This window comes from Triturus cristatus, chromosome 6, assembly GCF_964204655.1.
Source record: "Triturus cristatus chromosome 6, aTriCri1.1, whole genome shotgun sequence".
Taxonomy (NCBI): Eukaryota; Metazoa; Chordata; class Amphibia; order Caudata; family Salamandridae; genus Triturus; species Triturus cristatus.
Genome location: NC_140589.1, coordinates 955012999 through 955033746, shown reverse-complemented (window position 1 = coordinate 955033746; position 20748 = coordinate 955012999). Strand labels below are relative to the sequence as shown.

At 44.9% G+C, this 20748-nt stretch overlaps 1 protein-coding gene across 1 annotated transcript in view; it reads right to left on the bottom strand.

Annotated features, from left to right (window-relative positions):
* The window catches only part of IGF2R (insulin like growth factor 2 receptor), a 1674612-nt gene that overhangs the window by 1019476 nt on the left and 634388 nt on the right, over positions 1–20748 (bottom strand). The gene's annotated exons all lie outside the window — the stretch shown is intronic.

Below are 20748 nucleotides of genomic sequence, written 5' to 3'. Positions count from 1 at the left end.
GTGCATCAGTCAAATGGGAAATTCAGCAGCGCCGCACTGCAACCAGTCGGAGCCACAAGAAGCAGGGCCTCCCCTTGCATCATCCGGCGAGGCACAGCTGAATCAGCCGTCACATGGCTCACCCAACCCCCCCACCCCCCAGCCACCCCCCAACCGGCCCAAACCGCCGGATGGCAGGTCCCATGTCTCACCCTCAGTCCCTCTCACGAGAGGCCTTCGGAGGGAAATGTGCCTGTCTCAAGCCAACCACCACAGCTGGAGGTAATGTGCAGCAGGCAGAGGGGGGGGGGGGGGGGGGGGGGGGGAGGGAAGGTGCAAGTGGAGCAAGCTCACCTCATGCGTGTGGGCCCATGCGTTCCTCTCCTCCATGGGCAAGATAGCCGGAAACAGCCACGGGTCTCCTCAAACGGCGCAGATCGGTCTCTGCCGTGCCCCAATGACTATGCCCGGCGCCGACCTCGCGGACCCAGAGGCCGCAGCCTGCGGTGGTCTTGAGTGTACGGGCATCTCGAACGGCACGGAGTCGTGCAGGAGCAATGGACGGCAGGATGGGCGAAGTTGCTGGGAGTGCTGGCGGAGCCTCAACGCTGCGTGGCCATCTTGGTCGACAGCTTGGCCGTGCCCCGCCAAACAACATTCTTCACAGATCCTAAGGCCGCCTGGAAAGGTATTAAATCCATCAATCTCACTCCCCCAGACCATGCTGGATGCAGAGTCACCCCAAGGAAGACACCTCCTAGAGAGGGCTGCTGTTGCCACCAGTGCAACCATGACCGATTTCACGCTCACGTAGTACCCCGGACCTGGAATAGATGACCCACGAAGATCGGTTAGCCCTTCAGTCCACATTTTGAGATCCGTCACCTAGGTCAGACCTAGAGAATGCCTAAATCCTCAAGTAAGGAAAGCTCCACATCGACTTGGCCTTCCAGACAAGACTTCATCACACTCCCTCAAATTACGCCTATTATGGCAGAAGACCTTGGCTGACTTCGCAGAGCACAGCATGGCACACCTCACTGCTCTGTTCAAGATGATGTCCTATCAACAATATGACTTCACTAAGTTATTATGTGCTGGAAGTTCTCCCATCTTCTTCAACCCCCTTTCCACCCCTTCTTCTTCCCCCTCCCCTTTCTGTTTCCCCCTTACGCCTCATATGTCTCATCCCTACCCTACCCCTCCATTATTTCCCCAATGTACTACTTGGTTGGGAATAGGGGGCAGTGCCATAGATATCCATCATTACAGAAACTGTGAAATGTGGATATATTTAGGATTATTCTGTATTGTCATGCAACTTCAAACAGGTAAAATGCCTAGTGGGCGACAACGTTATAGGTCTGCCTAAGGGGCTTCTTTTACGTACTCCGCCCCTTGCTTGCATCGCTTACCCCACAGTTCTGATTAGTTGCATACCAATACCTTGTTTAATTACAACGTTTGGGCGAATACATGTTGCCTCTCTGCACTTGTGGTTTTAAAGTTTTTTTATTAATTTTAAGTAGGTTTGCTCATTCTGTCTGTGTAGTTATACAATATACTCTGTAGGGGAGACACTGCGCTTCCTCTGCAGTAATGACCCTCCCTCTTCACATCACCTCTACATCATTTAGTACAATGGTACACAAATATATTACCATGGAACATCAGAGGAATGCATACCTCATCACATAGGCCTTCAGTATTGCAAATATCTCTCTATTGCAAGAATCTCACTTGACACAGCTCGAAGCCGCAAAATTGCAGAGATGCTGGCAGGGGTAAGTATTTTCCACAAATTATTCCACATACGCTAGGGGAGCCTTGGTGTGCATAAGTGTTAACACTCCCTTTGTTGATCACACATATGTTGTGGACACTGAAGGCCGCTATGTTTTGGTGAAGGGACACCTTGAGGGTCGCCATGTACTGACTGGTTCCATAGCCGCACCTAACTCAGACAGGGGTTCCTCGTCAAACTAAGGAGTTTGCTCTCACACTGGGACAGATACCATGGCTCCTCGGTAGGGACTTTAACCAAGTACTGGACGTTAATTTGGACCAATCCTTCCCAGTGCGGTGACCTTCACTAATGCCCAGGCACTAATTGCCTGGCTTAAGGACTGGAAACTGACTGATATATGGAGACTCCATATACATACACTAGGGTTTACTCCTACTTCATCCCTCAAACCCTGCACGCGCATATAGACTGCCTAGTGAGCATACTATCAGACATCTGATAACATGCTTACAAATTCAAAATAAAGGTGTCAGAGGCACTCTGAACTATTCATTCGTCGAATAAAATACTTAAAATAAGTCTGAGACTTGGTACACTATTATGAACTGTTATTTAGATCTACCCGTTGGCTTATTAGATAAGGCAGATTTTATTATTACATTGCCTTAATTTGTTATCGATTAATCTAACTATACTATAACAGAAACAGGTATTGATGTCAAAATAGATTTCCAGAAATACAGGAAATTAAAGGACCAGGTGACATCTAATGACCAATCAAACTTAATAACAATTGGAAAGACAGCCATCTGGAGGATATCCATATTTTAAATACACGAGATTGGGAGAGAAACCTATGCGCGATAGAGTGTGCGCGCGATAGAGTGTGCGCGCAAGAGAGCGTGCGCACAAGAGAGCGTGCGCGCAAGAGAGGGTGCGCCCAAGAGAGCGTGCGCGCAAGAGAGCGTGCGCGCAAGAGAGCGTGCGCGCAAGAGAGAGTGCGCGCAAGAGAGAGTGCGCGCAAGAGAGAGAGTGCGCGCAAGAGAGAGTGCGCGCAAGAGTGAGAGAGTGAGAGAGTGAGAGATATTGAAGACCTAAAATATTATCTTATTTACTGGAAAGCCACTACTGGAAAATTCAGACAGGTAAAGATTGATAACAAATCAGGGTCAGAAGTCCATTTAAAAAGAGCAGGCATATGTTATTAAAAAAAGATATGATCGAGGAGGAGCCAAGATGGCGGACGGACAGGACGTCTGAGCTCCCGGCTCCGCAGCCCGTCTGCTGTTTGCATGATATCCTGATCTTTAATCCTGCCTACGGCGCGAGCAATTGTCACCACGGATGCGCTGATACTTTCCGCAGTCCTCCGATGTTCCCGCCGGCTTTTTTGGTCGAGGAATCATAGAGTTTGCCGACTTTGGACTTTGCCCACGCAATCTGGCCCGACCACCGCCACCGGACACCGCTTATCACGTACGGTGAGACGACCTGGGGCTGGACCGGCGACTGGGGAAATGTGACTGGACGTGGAGTGGGCGGCCCGGCGGAGCCTTCTTCGCGACGGAGAGAATTCTGGTACGATTGGGTCCTGGCCGGTGTATTTTCCTTTGTCCTCCCGCCAGCGGTCAGAGCGGTGTCCGTTCGAGGGCGCCCACCACCCGCATTGCTACACAGCCTAGGGCTCTCCCATCGCGGGAGCCCCGTCTAGCAAGCAGTAACCCCTCTTGCCGTAACTACTGTCCCTCCATCCCGTGGTGTCGCCCTCACCCCTCCGAGGTGGGCTAACGGCAAAACTGGTACCGGTGCCGGTCTACCTCGCCGGATAGGCGGAAGCCGCCATATCCCTGACGCAAGCTTCCCTGCCTACTGTCGAGCTGGAGGGTGTCCCGGTGGCGCCTCTACATACTGTCGGCATGCTGAAGCAGGGGGCAGACCTAACCTATGGTGATATCCTTTTAGCCCTGGGGGACTTGCGGGCGACATGGTGCCAACGCACTCGAGAACTGGAGCGGAAGTTCGATACCGCTATGCCACCCAGGGAGCTACAGCGGTTGTCTGACCCCCCAAGGCCTCTCATTCCCTTCGAGGCGGATACAAATTGGCGACAGGGGGACACTGTGGAACGTCCTCTCCCTGGTAACAGTGTCGAGGGTTCTTTTAAGGACAAAGTTGCAGATACAAAGCTCCCTTCCACTTTCCAAGCCGAGACTCTGCCTCTGCAAGTGTTGCTATGTCTGCCTCAACATCGCCGGAGTGTGAGCCGTTCTGTGGGGAAAACTGTGTTTGTCACTATCGATGTGGTGATGGTCTCTGACTGGGAACTCTCGCTTCTTCCCCCTCTGTGTCATCGTTGCCGGGAGCGGCCATCTTGCTCCTTTGTTCTGCCTGAGGTACACTCCCAGCGGCGGCCATGTTTGGTGGGGTCTCCGCGTTCAGGCCAGGGTTGAAGTTGCCACCCTTGATGATCCTGCCTGACCGCCTGGCATGACCCGGACTAGAATATCTGTTTATGTATCGGTTGTGCCGCATGTGTGTAATTTGCTACTGTTTCTTGCGGGGGTGGATCTGTGGGGCCGCTTAGGATCGGGCCGGGTCTGGGCGATTCCCTTTAGTTTACTGTACGTATTGGCGGGCGGGGACTAGGACGGGACTGCTAATTGTTTGCTTTACTCGCACATTTGGAATGGAGTCTCCCCACCTGCTGTCTTGCTTGCTATTTCAGTAGTGCTGACGATATACAGGGTGGGGGACGCTTAAGGGGCTGTGGTGACCGGGAGTATGTGAAAATTCCTCCTCCTGCTTTCTCTGGGAGTCGGCGGCTGGGAGGTTCTTTCCCACTCTCCAGACTCCCTTTCCTACTTGGGGTTCATCTGGGGCGACAGGCATGCCTATTGGGGGGGGGTGGGCCGTGGCCTTCCGCTGGTATGCAGGGTGGGGGGACGGGATGTGTTCTATGTCTTCTTTGTCTCTATGGCCCTCTTTCTCTTCTGGTCTCTCTGCCTCTTTGGTTTCTTTCTTTTTTATGTTTTTTTGTTTCTTCGGAGTCGGGGCTCAGTGTTAGTAGGGAGTTTCTTGAGTTCTATCATTCTGTGATATAGTGTATGCTCTTAGTTCCTGGATGGTGGCCACCTGCTTTCTTACTAATGCCTTCCTATATAACGCCACCTTCTGGGTGCTCCTTGAACAGTGATGTCTCTCCTGGTCAGTGATTAGCTTCGACTCCTTTCGATGTTCACTACATCGTACTCGACTACACCATAAAATTAAACCTTTTCTTATCCTGACATTATTGTTCTATGTTTACGAATGTCATTGCAGCCGGCCCCGAGGGGTTGTAGGCAGACGCTGTGTATTTTGCATCTACCGAAATAAAGGTTTTAAAAAAAAAAAAAAAAAAAAAAAAAAAAAGATATGATCAGTGCAATAACTAATTTCCTAAAACCCATAATCTATTGTATTAAAACAATTTGTCTAACACTTGCTGATACTTTAAGCTGCAAGGCTTGACTTAGAGACTTGCTTTTGTTATAAGACAAGCAAAGGACATGAATTAAATGGTAGCCCATTTAAAGTTTATCATTTTCTGTCCTGTTCTTCATTACCATTAGAAACAGCAAATACCCAGTGTATAAAATGCTTCTTACACTGAACATCCTTAAGGACTTAATCTTTATAATCCCTAGCAAGAGTTTACTAAAACAAATACTATTGCATAATGAAATCTTTTCCTGTTTCTGCGACTGAATTGGATTGCAGCTGTATACAAAATTAAGGCTTTCTACCTGATAAGAGCTGCATGTACTGCTGATGAATAATGATTTTGATCAATTTCCTAGATAGGAATACATGTTTTGCATTACTACTTAGTCCAATGATTACACAGTATAGTCTTCAGTGACCAATGAGACATCCTACAATGTTATCACATTATGTCTGCATAACATGCCTTTCTATAAGTGACTAGAGTAAAATGCATTGTTCAAAATCAAGGCACTTTAAAGCAATTTACTCTAATATGTATTAGTAAGGAAGGCTTTATGAATAACTAAAGTAAGTTTTATTCATGGGCTACTGGATGAATACTTAGTTGGCAATCGTTTTTCCTGAGCCTATTTTTAATCACCTAGTTAAATCTCGAATGCCCAATGGTATACATTCAAGGACGTATACTGCATATTACTGCTTTTAAAATATAAATTAGTGTTTTATATTCAATTGGTTGGCAGAGCACTGTAGTGAAAGTGTTTTATTTATGTCAGTGTAATAAAATAAATTATTAACATGGATTAAAGGACACCTAGATTTGACCCTGGAGATTTAGAGCACACAATTTATATTTCCTTAATCCCTTTACATTGCCCTAAACACACTCATCCAGATAGTGACCGCAATAGATCTCTTGTAGGGAATGTATAACAGGTTGTTCTTGACAGACTTGAGTTCTGACTTTAGATAATCTAGATAAGAAAAGATGGTCTCAGCTCCTAATGGTTTTGGTGATTTGAACTTCATCCTGTTGGTCACTAACAGCCAATGGAGAGCACAAACAGCTGTGGGAATGTGTCCAGACTTCCTTGTCCACATCCGCAAGTGTACCTAGAATAGCTAGAATATGCAAATCAATGGCTTACTGGACAGGCAAGGAGATAGTGTTGCTAAAGTCTTGGCTCAAGGAAACAAAGTGTTCATGGCATGCACAGGAGGACAAGGAAACAAATGAAGGAGTTTCTTTAAGCACACAAGGTCGTAAGCGCGTTGCCCATTTAGGACTTCGGAGAGAGGTTGAATATACAAATTTCCCCACACAAAAATTAGAGGGTTAGGCTCATTAGCAATCAGGCAGAAGATCGCATAGCCAAAGGCCGAGAAGAGGATGGCAACCAGAAAATTCACTTCTCCCGTTGCTCAGATTTAATAAGCTACAGGTCATTCAGAGATTATTTTGGGTCAGAGAATCTCTGAAAAGGGTACAGTGACTTTTCAATGTCAGGGGAGTTTAACATATATTAGAGGCTTGTTCACAGACAATAATGAAGGGCCCATGTACCAAAATCATGGTCAGAGGCAACACCTAATAGTTAACCTCTGGGCAACACCACAGTTAATTGGCTGGGAGACATATAAGAAAAGTTGGATGGACACCACAAGGCTTTCCTCAACCATTTCAGACAGATCTAATGATAACATGACCAGTTCATGGTCAATATACAACGGTCTATCTCTGCCTTAAGTCGGGAATATATGGTCAAAAGAGTTGGTAGCTAGTTCCATAATTCATCTAGATAAACATCGGTTATTAAGCACCAAGATACCCCGGTTGGGGTGACCATGCGCTTTACAAATACACGTTATGTTATGTTATCTACACCCAGTTTGCATTAATCGAAGATATAGTTTGCTTTAATGAATTGTTCCAGCCATTACATGACAGCTCATTCCAGCAGTTTGAAGATCGGAAGTGGATGAGGAGCTAGCAGGGTGGTTGCATCCAAGAAGATCTTTTTTTGCAATGGTAGCATGGGTTAAGTATCAGAGAGCATTAAAAGGATAATACAGGATGAGCACAAGATCATTCTTGATCACAGAGACAGAGCAATTGGTAGAATTTAATTACAAAAGTACCCCAGTCTGATTGGTATACATGAGGTGAAAAGTGGCTACTGCAGGGAAGAATACAGTTTTCAATAGCACTCCAGAATTAAGCAGGCAAGTCAGAACATTTCAAATATTTGGGCATCTTTTTATCTATATAGTTACTCAAATATAAAGTCAAGTCCACACTAAGATTTTGAGAAGGGGAATGCATGAGCCAAAAACTCTTGTTTACTAAGTACAAACTGTTTAGATATAAGAGAGACTACGGTCTTTCTCAGTGATTAGCAGGACCTTGCAGGCATTAAGTTCTATGACATAAAATTCAGAAGTTAGTTGTCAAAAATCAGGATGAGAATACATGTATGCTGAAGACCTGGACACCTACTGAGCTTGGCCAATTCTCATTCAAGGTGGGCTCTAATTGCCATAGTGTGACAATTCTGACATTTTCCATTGTAATTATGTTGTAGACCTTAAATCAGTTCAGCAGTGGTGGACCTCCTGTTTCTTTTTATACATCTAATACCTGGACTCTATGAAGGAAAACACGTCCAAGTCAGGCAAATGGCCTCTTTCCAGAAGAAGTCCACAGCAGTCCTGAGCTGGGATTTCTGAGTAGAAGGGAACAATGTTGTCCTCAAAAGCTTAAAATGCAAATGTGTTATCTTCCAATCTTCTCTGGTATTAAAAGAGATGCCAGAACAATGCAGATACTAAGATATTTAAATCAAAACAGAAATGACTTCCCTAGAAGTACCAGATTTGTTCAAAGTTTCTGAAATCAGAGGAATACAACTCAAGAAATAGCCACTGAGCAAAGCAAAACATTTAAGTAGTATTCTCAATACATAAAATTCTTAACTACTAAAATCTTTTACGATATTCTTAACTACATGTTGAACTAAATATGGCACTCTGAAGCCACTTGCTTCTACAAAACTGAGTAACATGAGTTCCTAGGAATTGACACACCTAGCCCCTTATTGTAAATAAATGATGCCAGGACAAATTTAATAACTCATTACTGTTGAGTTCTGAAATCACAATACCTGCGGACAGAGCCACACTGGGCATAATTAAAGCAGCTGTTTAAAAAAATAAAATTAAAGGTTGGTTTTCTTTCTTCTGCTCGGTTGTCTAACTTACAGTGACAAGCAGAAAGGAGATATTTATGGTAACATGTTTATTTTTGTGCTCCTTAGGTAATTATGGCTAAGTTAAAAACTTCCTCCATGTGTCCACATATTCCGAGTTACTGTGGCTTATTAAAAAAACTTGACTAGTATTATTATCTTTTTACAGCAAATACCTGTTAGAAGGTGGTTCTGACACTATGGGCCGCCCGGTGTTTTCGCTTTTTGAGCACCTAATTGTTGAGCTTTTACTGTGGGGGAGCCTCATAAGTTGGGACTCACCCACAGTGAACTCAGGATGTAACAGACTGCATGGGGATTTTACTTGTGTTCCCCTGGCTTGACCAGGCCACTGTTCAGCAGCCGGAGTAAGGGACACCGGACTGGTTACATGCAGACACGTGTACATGCGTGTGCACACGTGTACGGGCTGCGCAGTTGAGATTCCTAGCGTGCGCAGTCCAGGAGCAGCTACAAAGTGAATGGTGTGGCAGGACTTATGCAGTATTGGGTGGTGACATGGAATAGGCTTTATACACTGGAATGAAGCATGCCAGGGAAAGTCAGTGCGTCTTACTGTTTTTTCACTTCATTATTCCTGGGAATGTGGAGCCAGGGGCTAGATTAACTCACATTAGGCCTACAGATTCCAGACACGCACTTAAGTCCAATGTAGAAAATGTGAAAAGAAGTATTCTGTAGAGTCCAAAGTCATATTTGTACTGCGTTTGGGTCATCCAGAACTGTCATATTCCTCTGGGCCAGCCAGACCCAGGCTGAGGGCTGACCTCATCTGGATGGATTGATAACCTTTCTTCCACAAGCTAGGGCCTCCTCTCCACGAAGAGAAGATGGGTGGGGCTACAGGCTCATCCTTTAGCAGCTGTCACTAGGTGCCAGGCACCAGGCTGCAACAAGGAGGGAAGGCAGCGTGGGGGATGAGGCTTCAGAGACATGTGGCTAGAGACACTGGACGACGCCATTTTGAACAAACCCAGAGGCTGGACAAGGAGGGAGCAGGGACATGATGTGCCGCTGTTTTGATAGGACCAACAGAGACTTCCTGCCAGCCCCCTACTCCACTTTTAAAAAGTGCTTGCACAGGACGAGAAGCTCTCTCTGGGGTGTGGTCTGCTGAGGCTGAACGTGCTGGAGCCTGGCGCAATGGGCAGTTGGAAGGCGAGACCCCCTGTCTGCCCCCAGGACCCTAACAGCACCAGAAGAAGAGCCCAGGACCGGTGCGCAGGAGTAGTGGCCTCTGCGCAGGGAGAGGAGAGGCCACGGAGGAGAGCCAGGCGAAAGGCTGGCGCAGGGAGCCAGTGAAGACAGCACTCTGCTGAATCAGAGACCCCGAGGGCGGAGGAGAGTGTTCCCAGTGGCTGGGGCTGGTAAAGAGGAGAATGAAGCGCCCCATAATGCCTCGCCAGGCATTTGGAAATCTGCAGTTTTGGTGCTTTGTGGCCCCCAGAGGAGGGCGTCACCCTCATGTGTGAAAAGGGGTGCAGGGGGGCTGCAGGAGCACCGCAGCCTCCCCCAGCATAAAGAAGAACAGTCCACCCATAAGTTTCACAGGGAATCTGAAAGAATAACCCCTCAAGGGCTCAGCCAGCCTTTAACACCTTCTAGGCTGGAACTTATGTTCTACATCTGAGGGTGTACTATGAAGTGCATCATGGAGTGAAGGGCTCAGTTGGAGATGTCTGGAGAAGGGCATCCTCTGGAGGTGAAGTAGTGTAATTGCACCGAAATGCATTTACTATTGGTTATTTCTTTTTAGGTGGACTGAAAGTCACATGTGTAAAGTGAAGTACCTGTGTAAGGTGATGTTAAGCTAAATGGAGTTATGTTGCTGGACCTCCATGCTAGGGGGTCTGGCTGTATTTACGTAATCCCATGCTTTCACCTGTGATTCATTTTAAAGTGAAGAGGCGCACTGCAGGAGAAGTGTAGTTGCCAGGAGTACTTCTTTTGAAGGGACTGTAAGTCACATGTGTAAGGAGATGTCATAAGCCAAGTGGAGCTATGTTGCCATACAGTCCTGCTAGGGTGTCTGGCTGTATATGCGCAATCCTGTGATTTCATCTGTGATGCCTTTAGGGGCTGTAATTGCAATGCATTCAAATGATCAACCACGGTGATGAGTACTGTCATTCTAAAGTGTGCGTAAACATGGATTCTTGCTGCTGCGCTTAGGTGAAGACCCCAGACTACTAGCCCTTAAGATATAGAGGTGCATACTTTATGGTCAGTAGGAGATGCTCAGTCAGGGTCATGTGTCACCAAGGCAGGTTTACCCCTTTGTAATGCTTGTTGAGGTAATGGGGTGGGTCGCCACTGGGATGGTGCCAGTGCGCAGGGCCCTCGCTCCAGGTTATGTTCAACTATCTGCATTGGGGGCAAGTTGATTTGCATACATGCGAGTGGTGGTACTAGACCCCACCCCCCCTTTGCGGGAGGAGTGGAGATGTTATGCAATGTCACAAAGTAATTCCAACAGCTTATGTATATTTGTAAATTGGTGCATAGTATTGAGTAGTGTGTGTTTAATAAATGTACTCTTACTTTTATAAAGCAAAGTACAGACTGGACAATCAATTATTGAGTGTTATTTCTGTGCACCTGCAAATGGTGATTACTATCCCACACCACCTCCCTTGAGTAAGCCTCAGACTGCTCTGCAACGCTACCCTCTGAGAGTCAGGCGCTACAATTGGGTGTTTGGTTCCCAGTGAAGGCCAAATGTAGTCATGTTATTTGTGCAGGCCTCACAGATGCTGCCTCGTTTTCCAACCAACTGCTTTTTTGATGTGTTCAGTTTTGCACTAGAGATTCTATCTGTATACTTCATGTTTGTAAACGATCTCTCTCTTTCAAATGAAAGAGCAACACAACAAGATTTAAGTGGGTTGTGGGGCAGGTGTGACCATGTTTTATATGAGATTAAATACTCCCTGCTGTACATAAAAATGTACATAGGCTTATAAGGAAAATAGTTCTATAACCTTATAAAGGAACACAGCTTTCATCCTTGTACTTCTATATGGTCATGTCACTCTTTGGTGACTCGCAAAATCCTTATAATGTTCCGCATGGGGATCTTTACCCAATATATATTAGATATTTGTACATGTGCTGCAGTAAAGCCCGGGAGAGAGCTACAATGTTCTTATATACATTAGAACATTGGAATTTTGAGAGCTGCACAAAAGACAATGAGGTGACTTAGGGCAGCGCTTTTAATGGGTGGTGTGAAACTTCTACTTCAAAATTTCAACGCTGGTCTTTCTGCTTCTTTTCATTTACAACATTTGGAATGTTCTAAAAGCCTTATAGCCCTCCTGTCTCTAGCTAGACCAGTTGTCAAAGCACTTTTCACCATTATAGGCCCGAGCCACACTCTGCCTCAGGGCTGTTTACACCTGATATAGCTCTCGAAAGCAGGCTATATTACATTCCTGGATAATGTGGATACTTTCTCTATATTCAGTAAAAGAGAGTGTGGTAAAAAGAAAACCAGTTACTTACCTGTAACTGTAGTTCTCCAGTATTGGACCTTTCATAGATTCACATGCCTGAATCATTCCCAGTCGTCGAGACGAGAGTCTCCGGTACATAAAAAAGCATTGCTTAGTAGTATAGCAAACTGAAAAAAGGCCTAGGCCCATTTTCCTTTGCAACCCATAACATTCGTTATGTAAAAAAGGACTAAACTTGTCCCTGAACCAATCAGAGCCTCTCACCCTCTAGAACACTCCTGAGAGAACCTTCTGCCCCTCAGATTTTCGTGCACTTGTGCAATAACACTCTTTGTGCTAAATCCGAGGTGAGCCTCTCAGGGAAGGAGGGTGGGTTGCATGTGAATCTATGAAAGGTCCAATACTGGACAACTACAGTTACAGGTAAGTAACTTGTTTTCTTACTCTAGTATAAGATTCACATGCCTGAATCAGAATAGCGAGCAGTAAATAAATGCACATTTTTTGTTACCCAGAACCTGAAACAAGGGAACATATGTAGCGTGATAAAGATGGTATCTATAAAACCAAATTCCACATATCCAAAATCCCTTGCAAATGGCATCCAACACAATAAACAACAATAAAATGTGCAAACTTAGACAAAAAAGGAAGGAGGGAGGGATGGTAGAGAAGGCTCACTGTTACTGGATAAGGTTCCTCAGCACAGCTTCTCTCACCGCCACATCACTCGCTGTGGCCGCATCCAAGCAGTAATGCCTGATGAATGTGTGCGTACTCGTCCAGGTCGCCGCCCTGCAGATATCTTGGATTGGTACTCCTGCAAACAGAGTAGTAGAGGTGGAGACTGCTCTTGTCGAATGTGCACGGACTCGTGCATTCAAAGGTCGACCAGCTGCCTGATGACAATACTCTATGGCACTGGAAATCCATCTGGCAATACCCCTTTTTGACAAAGGGAAACCCTTTCTGGGTGCGCTAAAGCCAACAAAGAGTTGTGAAGACTTGCGGAAAGGTTTTGTTTTCTGCAAATAGAACTTTAAACAACGCTGGACATCCAGCGAGTGGAGAGCTCTTTCCGCCGCTGTTGATGGTTGTGGAAAAAATCTTTTGAGAATTAATGGTTCGTTCAGATGAAAGTCAGTTGGAACTTTTGGAATAAATCTTGGATTAGTCCTGAGTATTGTTCTGTCCTCTTTAAATTGCAAGAAAGGCTCCTGGACTGTGAGAGCCTGAATCTCTCCCACTGTCCTGGCTGAAGTGAGCGCAATGAGAAGCGCAACTTTCCACGATAGAAATTTCAGCTCTGCCCTGTGAATTGGCTCAAAGGGCTGTTTCATTAACTCGGAAAGAACAACGTTCAATTGCCAGAGAGGTGGTGGAGGTTTTATTGGAGGGAAACTCGGAACAATCCTTTCATAAATTGTTTGATGACTCTAGCAGACCACAGAGACGGACCGGAGGCAGTTCTTCTGAAGCGTGAAATTGCAGCCAGGTGTACCTTTATAGATGCATGAGCTCAACCTGACTTAGCCAAAAGCAAGATGTATGAAATAATCTCGTGAGCTTGTGAAAGCAACGGGTGAATGTTAGACCTCTTGCACCATAAACAGAACCTCTTCCACTTCATCCGGTATGTTTTGTTTGTACTATCCACTCTGGCTCTAGATAGAATCTCCTTGCACTCTGTAGGGATGTTCAGATGTTGAAATTCGCAGTATTCAGGAGCCAGGCTGCTAAATGCAGAGATTTCAGATCCGGATGAAGAACCTCCCCCTGGCACATCGTCAGAAGAGACAGTATCGGCTGCAGGCAAATCGGGCGCTCCTCTGACAGTAGGAGAAGCTCCGCAAACCAATGCTGTCTGGGACACCACGGAGCTATCAGGATTATCCTGCAAGGTTCCTTCTTGATCTTCATAAGAACCTGCGGCAAGAGAGGAATTGGAGGAAAGGCGTAGGCAAAGATGCCTGACCATGCCATCAAAAACGCATTCACCCAAGATCCCCGTTGGGGGAAGCCAGCTTGCGAAGAACTGGCATTTCTTGTTCTCCCTTGTCCCGAAGAGGTCTACTGTCGGAGTTCCCCAGTTTTGGAAGATGTTGCTCAAAACCTCGTTGTCGATCTCCCATTCGTGGCAGACAGACTTTAATCTGCTTAGAGTATCCGCCTTGGTGTTCTGGTCCCCTGGAAGATTTTCCGCTGTAATGGATACTTCGTGTCGAAGAGCCCATTCCCATATCAACTGGGCTTCTCGAGACAGGGAGAGTGATCTTGTTCCTCCCTGTTTGTTCAAATAGAGCATTGCTGTTGTGTTGTCTGTTCTTACTAATACGGCTGCACCTTGAATCCTTGGCAGGAACGCCAACAATGCTAGGCGGACGGCTCAGAGCTCCAAGAGGTTGATATGCAATTGCTGTTCTTTTAATTTCCAGCGACCGCTGACCTGCATATCCTGAAGGAATGCTCCCCAGCCTTCCAAGGATGCATCTGTCGTAACCACTAAAAGAGCTGGTTGAGTCAGGAAAGAAAGACCCTGCAAGATGTTTTGATTCCGGGTCCACCATGTTGCTGCGTGGGTCATGATCGGCGTCACTTTGAGTATATCTTCGAAGGATCCTGTCGCTTGATGCCACTGAAGATCCAGCTGCTCTTGTAACGGACGCATCCGCAGCCTGCAGAAAGGTACGAGGGGAATGCAAGATGACATTGTTTCCAGCAATGAATTGTACTTGCATACTGAAAGAGACTTTCTTTTTATAAACGCTTGGGATAGAGATATTATTCCCCGCTGCCTTTCCTCAGAGGGGAACGCTCTGTTTACCTCCATATCCAGAATTGCTCCCAAGAAAGTGATATTTCTTGACGGTTGCAGAGTTGACTTCACCTCGTTTCGAGTGAGGCCTAATCTGGCAAATAGTTCTACGCAAGCCCCTGTTGACAACCGAGCTGACGCTGCCGATGGAGCCTTGACTAGCCAGTCGTCGAGGTAAGGAAACACTTGGTGTTTCTGTCTCCTTAGAACCGCTGCCACTGGAGCCAGGCATTTTGTAAAAATCCTCGGGCTGATTTCAGACCAAAAGGAAGAACCTTGAATTGGTAATGATCCTCGGCCACCACGAACCGAAGGTACTGCCTGTGTGAAGGATAGATTGGTATATGAAAATACGCATCTCGTAAGTCCAGTTTGGTCATATAATCCCCTGGGTTTAATAGCAGCAGAATATCCTGGTGGGAGATCATTCTGAAGGTCTGATCCTTGAGGTAAGTATTTAGGGATCTGAGATCCAAAATGGGGCGCCATTGAAGAACGTTTTTCTTGATCAGAAAAAAACGGGAAAAAAATGCCCTTCCTCTCTGGGAATTCGGTACCGGTTCTATTGCTCCCTTTCGGAGCATTGTCTGAATTTGACGCATCTGATGTAAATACTTGACCTCTTGATATCTTGGTGGTGTACAAGGGGGGAATTCCAGAAACTCTAAAGTATGACCGAATTGTATTATGTTGAGGACCCATTGGTCCGTCGTTATTTGCTGCCAATTCTGAAGGTGATAGGAAATTCTTCCACCCAGGGAAATATGCGACATATGAGGAATAGGTGTCACCAGACTGTCATTGCCTCCGGGTGGTGTCTTTCCCTTGGCGACCTTCTCGACCTCTAGGAGTAGATTTTGTGAAACCTCCTGTTTGTCTCTGTGAATATTGTTGACGATATGGCTGAGATGATGTGGAGTAGGAAGAATACCGGCCTTGTTGATAACCCCCTCTATAAGAGGTTTGGCCTCTACCTCTTGAGCCACGAAAAGGAACTTTCCTATACTGTAATGTTCCCAGAGATTTCGCTGTTTCCGCATCCTTCTTGATACTCTGTAAGGCCTCATCAAAATGCTTCCCAAACAGATCTTCTCCATTGAACGGAAGATCCAAGATCTTATTCTGGACTTCAGGCCTAAAAGATGTTGCTTTCAACCATCCTTGTCTGCGTAAAACAGCCGCTCCTCCCAAAGATCTGAAGGCCGTGGTCGCAATGTCCATTGCGCAATCTAGGACTTCAGCCAAAGTCCTTTCACCTTCTTGGAGGATTTTCCTGGCTTCTTGTCTGTCAGCCTCGGGTATGCTGTCTATGTATGGTGATAGGTCGCACCACATTTGCCTATCATACCTGCCCAGGATGGCTAGGGCATTTACCGCCTTGACCAGAAGGGCAGACATGGACGAAAACCTCTTCCCTGCATTATCCAAGCACCTACCCTCTCTGTCCGGTGGCGCTGAAAATGGAGCAGACTGATTCCTTGATTTTTGTTGCACTGCTTGAGTTATAACGGAGTCCGGTTTGGGGTGACCTAATAAACAAGCCGGAGCATTCGAAGACGCTTTGTATTTTTTGTCCAGTCTAGCAAGCACTGGAGTAACCGTTGCCGGCGTCTCCATAACTTTGAGACCTTCCTCCCACAGATGACTCACAATTGGAAGAGATCTAACCGTCTTGCGAAACGGCTCTTTGAAATCATATAAATAGCATTCCGCTTTATCCGATGACATATTGAGCGCAAATCTCTGCGCGGCTCTCTCCATCAGATTATGGAACCGTCCAATGTCCAACGGAGGGGAGTCCACAGGCCTCGGTGAAGGAGATGAAGGAGACTGAATCAGATAATCATCCCATTCCTTACTAGCTTCTGTTATCTCCGCCTCCTCCTGCTCCTCATCGTCAGATGTGTCTAGAACCGGTTGAGGCACTGGTGATATTGGCACAGGAACCGGTACCTCTTGTCTTCGCACCGGTGTACACGGAACAGAGTGCGACGTAGCCACTGGAATCCTTTGGGTAGAATGAGGCAAAGGATGCCTCCTCTTATAGTCATCCAACATGAACTGTAAATCCGTCAGTAGAGAAGCAGGAACATTCACCATCTCTTCCTGATCATGTTGTCGGGGGCGGTCCTGATAACCCCCATACTCATCCTCCCAGTCATCTTCCTGACATTTAACGTGTAACTGAGAGGGGCTACTTGCATAACCAAAAGGACCCTCATTATCATCCTGCGAGTCCTCCTCCTCCAGCAAGTGGGTTGACCCCAGAGGCGTTACCTTACTAGGAGATGTAATGTCCGGAGTAATCCTTCTTTTCCTGGCAAAATCCCGTTTTTTGGGGGTTTTTTCCCTCGTCGACGAGCCGCCGTCGACGCTGTAGCCGAAGTAGTTGTGGTCGTCGTCACTGTTGTCGTCGTCGACGCTCTCGTCGTCGAGGGTACAGGTTTAATAATGACCTTGATCTCACTTTTCTTCGTCGACGACGCTACTTTCTTCGTCGACGATGCAGATTTTTCTAATTTCTCCTCAGGCGAAGTAGAAGCTGGCTTTTTAAGCGTTTGTTTAATTTTAAGGGGTGATTTTGAAGGCTCTGAACTGGTCTTCTTTGAATGCTTTTCCCCTGAAGCATGACCCTTACTCTCCTTTTCCTTAATTTGAGGAGATTTTGAGGGACTGCGCGTTGAAGACCCAGGTGTGATCTTTTTAAGAGCCTTCTCAGGTTTCTCCCCTGAGGTATGAGCCTGAGATGAGCCTGAGGAGATCTACCGCTTTTCTGAGACCTCCTTGAAACAGTTGACGCCTCATCACTGTCACTAGACACGACGTCCTTCCTGGTCTTAAGTTTCTGGAGCCAAATTAACAGCCTGCCTTCACGATCCCTCAGAGTCTTATTAGAAAAGGTACGACATACCTTGCACTCCTACGCCTGGTGGTGTGGGTAAAGGCAGTATATGCAATCTTTAAGAGGATCGTCAGTATAGAACCTCTTCTTTGAACAGGTGGCACAGGCCCTAAAACAAGCCCTTCTTCTCCTTATCCGCCATTCTCCAAAAGATAAAAAAATCAGTTGAAAATTCTCCTCAATCTAGAACCAACTGTAGAATTTGAGCAGAGCGCAAAGGAGACTCCCTAGCACAACGTGCGGTAGAAAATCTGAGGGGCAGAAGGTTCTCTCAAGAGTGCTCTAGAGGGTGAGAGGCTCTGAATGGTTCAGGGACAAGTTTAGTCCTTTTTTACATAACGAAGGTTATGGGTTGCAAAGGAAAATGGGCCTAGGCCTTTTTTCAGTTTGCTATACTACCAAGCAATGCTTTTTTATGTACCGGAGACTCCCGTCTCGACGACGGGGAATGATTCAGGCATGTGAATCTATGAAAGCTCCAATACTGGAGTAACGATGCATTATACAGTTTTAAATGTTTTTGCAAAGACTGCTTTATGACATGAAATGATGTTTAACCAATAAAAATTATTTAACTTAAAATATATCGTCTCATGTTTGTGCAACTTTTAGGAAGCTAAAATCTGATGCACATGAAATTGATGCCAGCACTTTAAGGTGAGGATATTGGGCATCATCAGCTAGCTTTGTTAATTTTTCAAAGTGCTCAGATCATATTATGCAACTGTGAAAGAATATACAATGATATCCTCCAGAAATAACATTTTGACACAAAGTCAAAAAACATTACATGCTAAGCATAGCTTCCACAAACTCTTGGCTGGTATACTGCCAAAACTGAACATTAATTGTCTTCAGATTGGGTCTAGAATACATAATAATGTCTTATGGCTGTGATCTAATGGTCAAAATGCTGCCATCGTACTCATACGGACAATGGCGATGTCATATCTGTGTACTGCCCACACTGTCAAACACCATGTATGTTCTGCTCTACATTAACCCTCCATTAGAGAAATCTTTAACTGGCCCTCTACAAAAACCTATGTTTTTGTAGCATGTCAAACATCTAAACAAGGGTAATGTATTAGTTTCCTTAGCATATGCAGAGCCTTTGTTTGGTCAAAAATCGTGAACAATCCATTTTCCTTAACCTACATGGATAGGAGTTTCCAGATCGGTTGTGCTAGAAATGGAATTAAAGATATGCCTTTACATTACTACAAAATTCAAATCCACATCATTGTTCAACTCTTATAGTACAGTACACAGATTATATTTGAAAGTGAACCTTGAACTATTGAACATCACATTTACCAAGGTGTGTTGATGTAAAAAAGCCCTAGAATCGTGGACATCAATCAAGATGTACAACTATCTAATAAGACAAAGAGAATAAGAGTCAGAGCAATATAGATATAAAACTTCATCAAATGTATCCATTAAGGGCTTCAAACTTCACCAAATTTGGGTAATGGAGTAAACCAGTTGCAAACCTTAAATATTTCTCACAAAATGTATGTCTCAGAAGAGAGCCTACACTAATATGTGAAAAATACTAAACTTACATAAATATATTCCTTTAGAAATGTCACAATTTTTTGTAGACCCACATATGGCAACACCATATTACCACATATTTCAAGGCTAATATTTTAACTCCAATCACAGCAAATTTTGGGTAAGTGCTTTAGAACAGGATTAGGTGCAGATCGACAAATTGCACACAATATTTAGGTAAAGTTGAAATTTTCGTAGATCATTTTGAAATCTTTGTTTTTGCAGTCATTGTTTCTTCAAGCCTTTATAGTTTGGAAGCAAACGTTTGTAATTTCCAATTTGTTTGTTTAGCAAAGGTGCCGCCAATAAGTCGATCGCGAGCTATCACAAATTCACAGACACCTTCAGAGTAGTTCGCAGCCTTGAGTTCATTTTTAAATAGGCCAAGGGTCACATTTTCCTTTTAAAGTTAAGGGAAGGCTGTATTTATTTTATATTGTTATCATTAGGCTGCAGATATCAGGGCCTGATAATGAGCAGTACTCAGTAAGATTTTTGGCCTAGGCTGGGGCACAGAGCTGTATAACTGGAGCACATAGTTATTTTACTCTTAAATAAAATGTTTGTGTCAACTCAATATTAAAGCGTGAGAACAAAATTATGTATCTGAATGCTTTTAAATGGGAGAAAATTGAAATGAAGTTACCCTAATGACTAAGTTCTCTTCAATTTAATTTTCTCCGATTGCAAAGTGTCACATTTACAAAACAGCAGGCCTCTTGTTCCCAGTGGCCAGTAGACACTAGGCCATATTTATAACTGAAAAATAGTCATTTAATTTTAACCTGGAGAAATATAAAGTGAAGAAAAATATTTCTATGAAGCATTAAATCTTAATGTTTTTCTCCACTTTCAATTGAGCCAATTATGTCTTAATGTTTTATGAACATAGCTCAGGATGATTTTCACTGATCAGAAGTAGCTCTCAATATAGAAAAGGTTGGGGACTCTTGGTTTAACATGATCTTTCCTTAACTCCTATAAAAGTGATTAAATTCCTGATCCAGTTTTTTATTATCGTGGAGAATGAGTTAGAGTTTTGAAGCAAATTATTGATGGCAGTCATACTGCATTTAATCAATTTACTGCATTTATACATTACACTCCTATCACTAGGATACCAGTTGTAGACATAAGAGCAACTTGCAATGCAGAGCAAATGTCTACAAAGTAGGAATATACTCATTTAGGCAAGTACGTTTCCATACACAACAATCCAGACAATTTCTCTCTGAACCTCTCATTTTGGACCTTCCTAACAGAATATTGTCCGAATCCATTTTAAGCATCCTTCACAGCTTAACCATGACAGGTATATTTCAGTCTGGAGTTTACCTTTAAAGCCCCTCCTCCTGCACTACAAATTGGTCCCAGGAGCACTTTTAAGGCTAGGTTTATTCCCAGGCTGTTCAGACTAAAAAGAAAGGTAAACAAACCACAGGCAGCTAGTACTGTGGGCCAAATATCTAAAACTGCCAGATGCTTATAGTCAAAAGTAGCATCACTTCACATACTTGCAAAACAAGAATCTACTCTTG